Here is an 11,041-nt window from a genome sequence, read left to right on the forward strand (position 1 = left end):
CTTTATATTTGCTGTTTAAATGGGATTGCTAATGTCTCTGTTTTAGCCTTTATGCTAGTTTTATTTTTTGAGATGTAATTAACTACAATAAAGTCTAATTTATAGTTAGAATTTGGTACGTTGTGACAATATATAAACCTGTGAAACAATTAATACAATCAGGATATTGAACCCATCTCCATAACCTACAAAAATTTGTGTCTTCCCTTGGTAATCACAGTTCCCAACCAAGCTACCCCCAACCTTTCCTAGGCAATACTGATTTTATTTCTGACATCTTTTATTGGTTTGAATTTTCTAAAATTTTCTTTAGTTAGATCCTATAGTATATGCTTTTTTGTGTGTGTCTTATTCTTTTTTAAGATTTTATTTATTCATGAGAGACACAGAGAGAGAGAGAGAGGCAGAGACATGAGCAGATTCCCTGGGGGGACCCTGACGTGGGACTTGATCCCAAGAACCCAGGATCACGACCTCACCCAAAGGCAGATGCTCAACCACTGAGCCACCCAAGTGCCCCTCAGTTTTAAGATATTATGAATAATAATAATATCGTAATAATAATATTATGAATAATCATAATAATATTCATAATAATATTATGAATCTAAATCTTTGTATAGGTATTGCTTTTTTTTTTTCCTCTCAGGTATATGTCTCAGATAATACAGTAGTGTTATGTTTAACCATTCAAGGTTTAAATCTTACTATTCTTGTTTCCATTTTTCCATGTGTTCTTTGTTGCCTTTTTCTTCTCTTTAATTTATATTAATTGGATATTTTTATGAATTCACATATCACTTTTGTTCACCAATTAATTATAAATACTTATTTTAGTGATTTAGTGATTTAAATACTTATTTAAATATTTAGTGATTTAAATACTTATTTTAGTGATTTAGTGATTTATGAATTCACATATCACTTTTGTTCACCAATTAAGTATAAATACTTATTTTAGTGATTGCAGGTTGATGGTATATACGTTTAACTTTTCAACACTTCAAGTAATATTAAACCATTTCATGTAAAGTGTGAGAACCTTAAAATAGTATACTTCCATTTCTATCCTCATGGCCATTTGTTATTGTTGTCATACATTTATTTCCCCATATGTTAGAAACTCCACACCACATTGTTATTATTTTTGCTTTAACAGTAAATAATCATTTTTTCCAGTTTTTAAAATTGTGGTAAAATATACATGATATATTAAAATTGACCATCTTGAGGGGATCCCTGGGTGGCTCACTGGTTTAGTGTCTGCCTTCGGTCCAGGGCAAGATCTCGGAGTCCTGGGATCAAGTCCTGCATCGGGCTCTCTGCATGGAGCCTGCTTCTCCCTCTGCCTGTGTCTCTGCCTCTCTCTCTCTCTCACTCCCTCTCTGTGTCTGTCATGAATAAATAAAATCTTAAAACACACACACATACACACACACAGACACCTCCCTGTTTATCTACAATGGCTGTGCAAATTTGCATTCTGATCAACAGTGCACAAGGGTTCCAATTTCCTGGAAAATATCCCATGTACACTTGAAAAGAATGATTGCTGTTGGGTAGAGAACTCTATACATATGTTTGTTAGATGTAACTGGTTTAGTTGTGTGGTTCAAGTCCTCTATTTCCTTCTTCCCTCTCCAGAGAAATCTCTTCTGATTTTTCTAATCATCATTGAGAGTGAAGTATTAAAGCATCAAACTATTATTGCAAAACTATTTCTCTAAGGTTTCTTCCAAGAAGAAAGATTACCAAGGGAAGACAACCTTGCTTTATATATTTTGATTGTTATTAGGTATATAAATGTTTATAATTTTGTATCATGCCGTATGAACATTAATATATAATGTCCCTTAACATTTATTACCTTTTTTTTATTTAAAGTTTTTTTTTCTAGTGTTACTATAGCCTCCCTCTCCTCTTTTGGTTACTATTTGCAAGGGTTTTTTCCATCTTTTCACTTTCCACACGTTCGTGTCTTGGATCTAAAGTGAGTCTCTTATAGACAGCAAATAGTTGAACCATGTTTTAACCCATCCAGCCATTCTCTATGTTTGGATTGGAGAATTTAATCAATTTATATTTAATGTAATTACTGATAAAGACTTCTGTCATTTTGCTATTTGATTTACATCAAATATGTCTTATAGCTTTTTTGTCCCTCATTTCTTACATTACCATATTCTTTCATGTTTAGTTGATTCTTTTAGTGAAACATTTAAAGTCCTGTCTAACCCCCTTTTGTGTGTATTCTAAAGCTATTTTATTTGTGAATACTATGAGGATTATATTTAAAATTATACCTGAAACTATAATAATATGCTAATTTGAATTTGTCAATACTATATGAAAGCTCTGCTCCTTTATAGCTCTATCCCTATTCCTTTCAGGTGCTGATGTCACAAAATTACATCTTTATATGCTGTATATCCAAAACCATAAGTTGATATTTTTTTTAAATCATCAGTTTTTTTAAATTATGTAGAAAACAAAATGTGGAATTACAAACCAAACTTCCAATGATACTTTTAGACTAATAATTGTATTTTAAAAAGTTTTCATTTCTTAATCATATAAAAAACAGAAAGTAAAGTTACCAACTATTGTTACAGTAATAATAGCTTTTGTAATTGCTTATATATTTATGTTTCCTGAAATCCTTGTTTCTTCATACATCTTTCAGTTACCATCTATTATATTTTCCTTTTGACATTCAAGACTCTAGTATTTCTTGCAGAGCATGTGTAGTGGCAACAAATTCCCTCAGATTTTTATAAGACAAAAATCTTAATTTATGACATTTTTGAAGTACAATTTTGCTGGATATATTATTCTTGGTTTATACTTTTTCTTCTTTTAGAACTTGGAATATATCAGCTCACTTTCTTATGGCCTCCAAAATTTCTGGTGAGAAATCTGCTTATAATTTTAGTGAAGATCCCTTATATATGATAAGTCATTTCTCTTTTGTTACCTACAAGATTCTCTGGTTTTGGCTTTTGGCAGTTTGATTAAAATGGGTCTTGATGTGGGTCTTTGAGTTTATCCTGAATAGATTTGGTTGAGCCTCCTATACTGGCTTGAATAGTAATCTCCCAAAATATATATCCACTCAGAACCCATGCAGGTGACTTTATTTGAAAGTGGTGTCTTTGTAGATACAATCAAGTTAAGATGAAAACATAGTGGATTAAGGTGGAGCTTAAATCCAATATGACTGGTGTTCTCATAAGAAGAAAGAGATTCAGAAACAAATCCAAAAGGAGAGCATCATGTAAAGACAAAGGCAGAGAGTGGAGTGATCTATCTATAAGTCAAGTAATTTCAAGAATGGCCAGCAACCACCAGGAACAAGGAGAGAACCTCCAGTCACCACCAATCTTGTCAACACTTTAATTTGAACTTCCAATCTTCTGAATTATGAGAAAATAAATTTTTGTTGTTTTAAGCTACCCAATTTTTAGTAGTTTGCTACAGTGGCCCTAAGAAACTAATAAAACTCCCCTTAGTCTTTAGATGCATAAGGTTGCAGCTGAATTTGGAACTTCAGTTGTAGACCTATTAGAATATGTTTCTTTCACAAATTAGAATAGCAAATTAATGGAATCCTTATTTCCTAGTGATGAAGTTTAGGTAATGTGAGATTATATAGTGTCATGGTGTTTGAAAAATGTATGAAGAGTTTTAGGTTTATGTGGATGTAAACTCGGGGTCCTTGCTTTCTGTTGCCCTTTTAAGATGTGTCTAGGGTTACTGTACAAAAAGAAGGACTTTCCAGAGAGTGGAGACAAGGATAAAGAAGAAAATATCTGAGAGCTATTTCTAAGGAGGAAAAAATGGCCTACCCCAATATTGAGTCCCTCCCTTATGTTTTCCAGAAATATTTCAGGATTTCTATGAGCCATTGTCTGCTATAAGCTTATCACTCTTACTCTTCCCTAAAATACTTATTATGACTATCTGATATAAATTCACCATAATATTTTAGTTTAAGGAAATAAGTTCATTTTTTAATGTATTATTATTGTCACTGTTACTATTTTCAATAACAAGCTGGCAATTTCATCGGGAGCAGATATGACTTAACATACTTGAGTAGAAAAGATAACTCTAAGTTTCTACCAGCTATCTTGCTTTGTCTTTTTGCCAACAGAGATGTCCCAAGCAGAGATTGTTCCTTTAATCACAGTCCATAATGGAAAGGCATATAAAGCATACACACATATAGCTCCTGATTAAAAGTAAATGTACTTAAAATTACTAAAAATAATGTTTTATGCCACTGAAGTTTGGGGGCTATTTGTTACCAAAGCAAATCTATCTAAAAACAGTCTTTAAAACTAAAAATGTAACAACTTTTACAAGACTAAGTTTAATGGTTGGCAGATGATTAATGGGTAAAATGAAATTTTGTAAATTTCTTCATCTTTCACAGCTTAGATGGAATATATATTGTTGTAATTGAAATATCACAAAAAATAAAAACTAGAACTATTACCATTTAATATTTCTTTCTTAATTCTCTCTCCTATTAGTAGCCTTAAGTAACATTTATTAGATTTAGCAAATGTGTATGCATTGTAATAGGACTTTATGGAAACTCATATCATGGTTTGGAATCACTTTCCACATTTATGATTTGGAATCATTTTCCACATTCATGATTTTTCACATCCTTGTGATGTGCTCTGTGCAATAAAATATAAGGGAAATCACAGTGGATCAGTTATGCATTTAGGCCTCAAGTGTTATTGAATACCTCTGCCTATTTTCTGGAACTCCTTCTATGACTATGAGAGAAAGCCAAAGATCGCTTATTGGAAGATGAGAGACAGGGGGGATGCTAGAGCCAGCTCTTATTGACTTGGAGGAGCCAATCATGTGTATCTTTTACGAACTTCACATTCAGCTAAATCACATCGTCGTTGCTAGACCAAAATTGCCAAGGCTGAACACTGATCTGCCTTTCTGAGTCAAAATGTTTTCTCAATGTTATCTCTTTGTATTGGGGTCTTAATTCGGTAAATTTTTTCAACATTTGCTCACTCACCGCAGCCGGCCCGCGCTCCGCGTCCTCCCGCCACTCGACTTCCGCGTCCCCAACCACCGCCTCCGCCGATCGCCATGGAAGAGGAGATCCCGCGCTCGTCATCGACAATGGCTCCGGCATGTGCAAGGTGGGCTTCGCCAGGGATGACGCCCCCCGAGCGTGTTCCCGTCCATCTTCCGGCGACCCCGGCACCAGGGCGTGATGGTGGGCATGGGCCAGAAGGACTCCTACGTGGGCGACGAGGCCCAGAGCAAGCGGGGCATCCTGACCCTCAAGTACCCCATCGAGCACGGCATCGTCACCAACTGGGAAGACATGGAGAAGATCTGGCACCACACCTTCTACAACGAGCTGCGCGTGGCCCCCGAGGAGCACCCCGTGCTGCTGACCGAGGCCCCCCTGAACCCCAAGGCCAATGGTGAGAAGATGACTCAGATCATGTTCGAGACGTTCAACACCCCAGCTATGTACGTGGCCATCCAGGCCGTGCTGTCCCTGTACGCCTCTGGCCGCACCACTGGTATTGTCATGGACTCTGGGGATGGCGTCACCCACACTGTGTCCATCTACGAGGGGTACGCCTTGCCCCAAGCCATCCTGCGTCTGGACCTGGCTGGCCGGGACCTGACCGACTACCTCATGAAGATCCTCATGGAGCGTGGCTACAGCTTCACCACCACTGCAGAGCGGGAGATCGTGCGTGACATCAAGGAGAAGCTCTGCTACATCGCCCTGGACTTCGAGCAGGAGATGGCCACGGCCGCGTCCTCGTCCTCCCTGGAGAAGAGCTACGAGCTGCCCGACGGGCAGGTGATCACCATCGGCAATGAGCGGTTCCGCTGCCCAGAGGCGCTCTTCCAGCCTTCCTTCCTGGGTATGGAGTCCTGTGGCATCCACGAGACCACCTTCAACTCCATCATGAAGTGTGATGTGGACATCCGGAAGGACCTTTACGCCAACACGGTGCTGTCTGGCGGGACCACCATGTACCCCGGCATCGCCGACAGGATGCAGAAGGAGATCACAGCCCTGGCCCCCAGCACGATGAAGATCAAGATCATTGCTCCTCCCGAACGCAAGTACTCTGTGTGGATCGGAGGCTCCATCCTGGCCTCACTGTCCACCTTCCAGCAGATGTGGATCAGCAAGCAGGAGTACGACGAGTCGGGCCCCTCCATCATCCACCGCAAATGCTTCTAAATGGACTGCGAGCAGATGCGTAGCATTTGCTGCATGAGTGAATTCCGAAGTATAAATTTGCCCTGGCAAATGTATACACCTCATGCTAGCCTCATGAAACTGGAATAAGCCTTTGAAAAGAAATTTGTCCTTGAAGCTTGTATCTGATATCAGCACTGGATTGTAGAACTTGTTGCTGATCTTGACCTTGTATCCAAGTTAACTATTCCCTTGGTATATGTTTAATACCCTGTACATATCTTTGATTTAAACCCTTAGCACATGCGGCTCGGTTACTTCACGGCTGAGGGTGAGAACATGTTCATAGGAGAGAAATGAACTGATTTGGAGAATCCACAAGACCATCGGGTTCTTGATCTGTGCAGGGTATTCACGCGTAAGAGCTGCCTATTCCAGGATTTCTCTAGAGGCTGGCAAGAGTCTGAACCAGTTGTCATTTCTGTCTTGCCGGTCTAACAGGGTTGGGAAGGTCTGAGCCTTAGTACCCACTTTCCTGTCTTACCCGATGTTTTCCTGCCAGAACACCGTGGGTGGTTAATTGCCTTGAGTTGGAAAACGGTTTGCATTTACAACTGTAATTTTATTCATCCTTTTAATTTATGTAATGTTTTTTGTACACAATTCTCAATTCTTTAAGAGATGACAACAAATTTTGGTTTTCTACTGTCATGTGAGAACATTAGGCCCCAGCAACGCATCATTGTGTGAGGAAAATAAAGTGCTGCAGTAAAAAAAAAAAAAAAAAAAAATTTCAACATTTGAAATCACTGAATTTCTGAAATCTCTATTTTATTTTTTATTCCTACTTGCAAACTGGCCACTTTTTTTCAGCTTGCCTCTTTTTTTCAAAATACGTTTCTTAAAGAAATCACCCCAAACTGAAACATACTACCAATGCCAATCTTTAGATCTAAACATTTCTTAGTTATCCAGTCTTCCTTGTAAATTATTTCAAAAAACAATTTTATCAAATATTTCACCAATGCAGTCTTTAACTTCTGATTAAAGTTGTCTTTTACAATCTGGAGAATTTATAAGCCAATGCCACATACTTTATTTTTTAAGGCACCACTTTACTTTTGATACTATGAACTGGGAGGTTTGTCTCAACATTATACTCCCTCAAGAATATAATTTGGTGACGATTCTACTGTCTGCAGTGATGTAGATTGCTGTGGTAGTGAAAGGGGACATTGCAAATTATGTCCTACTTCTTAGAGGTTTCTACTCTAAGAAGCACATGACTTCATATAATGTGTGGAGTGGCGAAGAATAATACTATCATTTTCTCAAAAAGAGGGAAAGCAAAAATCTACAATAGCATTAATGATTACTACGGTAGCTATTAAAAGAAGAAATAATAGAATATCACATATACCAGATCTAAAGAATGACATGATTTGAGGAAGAAAGACATGTGGCTATTTGTTTTGGAGTACAATGATATAATCACATGCAGAGTGCAGGGTGCAATATTGGATGTGAAAAGAGAGCCAGCATCTGGATGCTGCACAGAAACAGTATCAATGACCAGTTAGTCTTAACAAGAGCAGCAGGGTAAAGAAAAGAAAACTACACCAATATTCATATGAGTAACTACATGTCCTTTTCCATTTTGGCATGGAAGGGGGCTCAGAATATCAAGATAACAAAAAGTAAAAGATGTATGCCTCAGTTTCATTCTTGGGATAGCTATCTGGCTAGCTTTGTGGGAAAGAAGGAGGCAAGCACTAAAATGAATATGAAACTGAAGCTTTAAACTTGGCCAAATTTTTGTTTATAATTGAAATGACCATAAAATTGGAAATGTGCACAAGACAGGCACTACTGTGGAATTAGAAGGGAGATTTTAAAATATTGCTGAAGGCAGTGTTTGTACACAAACAAAATAGGTACAGCCATTTCTTATTATTGGTGGGTAGTTATGTTCTATAAAGTGACCACACATGCCAAAATAGCAAATACAGAACCACTTTTCCTAAGGATAATGCAGGGATATATTCCTGAGAACTGATCACAACATCTTTATCAACTGATCAATATATAACTTTATGTTTCTGTTTAAAAATACTTTCTTTAATATATATTGTTGATGGATTAACTTTGAATTAATGGCAAATAGCACTATAACTCGTCTGAATGGAGCTTACCACATGTATTTTCTTGGTAAGACACATTGTACACTTTTGCACATAGGAACACTAGACAGCACTTCAGCATGATATTGGAGACCGAAAGAAGTTAAATCAACGATAAAAAGCTTAAATATGTAAAAACAAAACAAAGAATAAAAACCAAAGTATGACACCAAATAGACTAAGGGATATGGCAGGAGTAAGGATTATTAAGTTGAGACTATTTCACTTACAGGTGAGAAATGTCGACCGTACCTTGATTCTAAGGTTTTGTAAAAATGCAAAAGTCTAAGACTCTAAGAAGTGTTGTGAGAACAGAGCAAATAAGATATTTCTGTGGTTGGAGTAGTGAGTTCTAGTTTGGAGTTCGAGAAGAACTTTTCAAAGTTCTTTTCAAGAATAATTTTGAATAAATAATAAATGTATACATATATATTTGTATGCAAATGTATTTATAATTGTAAGAAATCATGAAATGTCAGGAATATAAAAAATGAGCTATCTCTCTTACTCAAGTCCTCCTACTATTCAGAACTCCTTATTGGATGACACATAGTGTTACAAAGAGGGAAGGAATCTAGAAGGACATGGCATTTGAACAGGGCTTTAATAGGTCTTCTGGATTTGGAGAGATGAAGATGCATTATTAGTGCATTTATGGAGACAGTATGAGAAAATCTTGATTGAGGGGATCCCTGGGTGGCTCAGTGGTTTAGGACCTGCCTTTGGCCCAGGGCGTGATCCTGGAGTCCCGGGATCGAGTCCCACCTTGGGCTCCCTGCAGGGAGCCTGCTTCTCCCTCTGCCTGTGTCTCTGCCTCTCTCTCTCTCTCTCTCTCTCTCTCTCTGTGTCTCTCATGAATAAATAAATAAATAAAATATAAAAAAAAGAAAATTGCCAATTATAGATTTAGTGAGAAGTTCCAAGTTACATGATCATATTACAATTCTCTTTTGAATCATGAGTTAAATATGCCAAGGAGTAGAAGTTATATCAGTGGATCTCAGAAGTGTATTCTTAATTTCCCTTCACTGTTAAAATTGTTCCTTAATATCCCATGAAAATCTTTACCTATTAATTTCATCCTAGTGACTTATTTTAGTAAGAAAAGGATTATATAAGACTACAAGAAAGCCAAATCAAACAGTAAAAAGAAATTAATAAAATACAACCTTGTTTGAATGTAACTGTTATTTCTGATAGTTTCAAAAACCTTTGGGGTTTTAAACAAACTCAACTGAAATAGTTCTACAGTCCCATGAAGTAGGTGCAGGCATTATAATCTCTATATTACAGCTGGGAACCTTGAGGCACAAAGCCATTTAAGCGATATGTCCGAGGTCACTGAGCAAGTAAGTCACTGGTGAGGCCAAAAATAGAATCCCAATTGTTCAGCTAGTTCTTTGTTCAGAAGACCATATTGGTTTTTTTTATTAGCCCAAGGATAAAATTTAGCTTTATATCAGAGGATATTTCTTCTTACATGCCAACCAAAAAATCAACATTTAAAAAAATCATTAAATGGGGATCCCTGCGTGGCGCAGTGGTTTGGTGCCTGCCTTTGGCCCAGGGCACGATCCTGGAAACCCGGGATCGAATCCCACATGGGGCTCCGGTGCATGGAGCCTCCTTCTCCCTCTGCCTGTGTCTCTGCCTCTCTCTCTCTCTCTCTGTGACTATCATAAATAAATAAAAAATAAAAAAAATTTTTAAAAAAATAAAATAAAATAAAAAAATTAAAAAAATTAAAAAATCATTAAATGGATATTAAATCAAATCATATTTCATGCTTGAGATTTTCAAGTTACTCTCAAAAAAGTGTTTTCTTGTTGTTTAAGAGGAAAATACCCATACATAGTTTTTTGCTGTCATCATCTCAATTCATAAAACTTTTCTCCCTCCCCTAAATATTTAATGTCTCTTATTTAACTATGAGTATGTTCTGCTTTCTGCACAAGAAAATGCAAGCCATAGTAATTGGCTTTGCCTTCAGACAGCTGAGTCAGCAAGAAATCAGAGAGCCTATAGAAACCTTTTTATTTTCTATCAGTTTTTCAGAATTTTAAGCCATTGAAATATATTGAAAAAATCTGGGAGGGAACTAAACCATGCAAATTAACCTTACATCTGCTTTATACAACTCTTGAACCTCCAGATTTGTAATTCCTTATCTGTGGCTGCTCAAACAATTTTCTGGTTCATAATGCTGTCAGTGCCATGGTAGGAAAGGAAAGTGGATTATAGTCTGAAGCACATGTTTGTCTCAAAGTGCTTCTATTTTTCCAGTCATGAAAAGAATCTTTTTCCCCTCTTGTGGGAATCCTCGAGAGCTAGAAATTCTATGTTTTAAGTTTCATTCCTACGCATATGGATTTTGTGGAAATGATTTTATAAAGTTCAAAGTTGTTAAATATCTTAAAAGAAATATATGCTCATACACTCTAAAAAAGGACTATAGATATATTTATCTCTCTTTATACAGTATGTGCCTATCACATATAAACTCATATAGACATACATTTACACAAATGTAACATATGCCATTTTAGAATTACAAGCAATTATAATAATAGATAGCATTTACTAAGCAATCACCTTTTACCAGACACTCTGTGAAAGTTTTTGTATATAATATCTTATTTGTCCTCATTACAGA

General features: G+C 36.8%; 1 pseudogene; it reads left to right on the top strand.

The window, feature by feature from the left end:
- Positions 1-5,124: 5,124 nt before the first annotated feature.
- LOC140597473 (actin, cytoplasmic 2-like) lies at positions 5,125-6,901 on the top strand (annotated as a pseudogene).
- Positions 6,902-11,041: the final 4,140 nt, after the last annotated feature.

Source organism: Vulpes vulpes, unplaced genomic scaffold, assembly GCF_048418805.1.
Source record: "Vulpes vulpes isolate BD-2025 unplaced genomic scaffold, VulVul3 u000000702, whole genome shotgun sequence".
Classification (NCBI taxonomy): Eukaryota; Metazoa; Chordata; class Mammalia; order Carnivora; family Canidae; genus Vulpes; species Vulpes vulpes.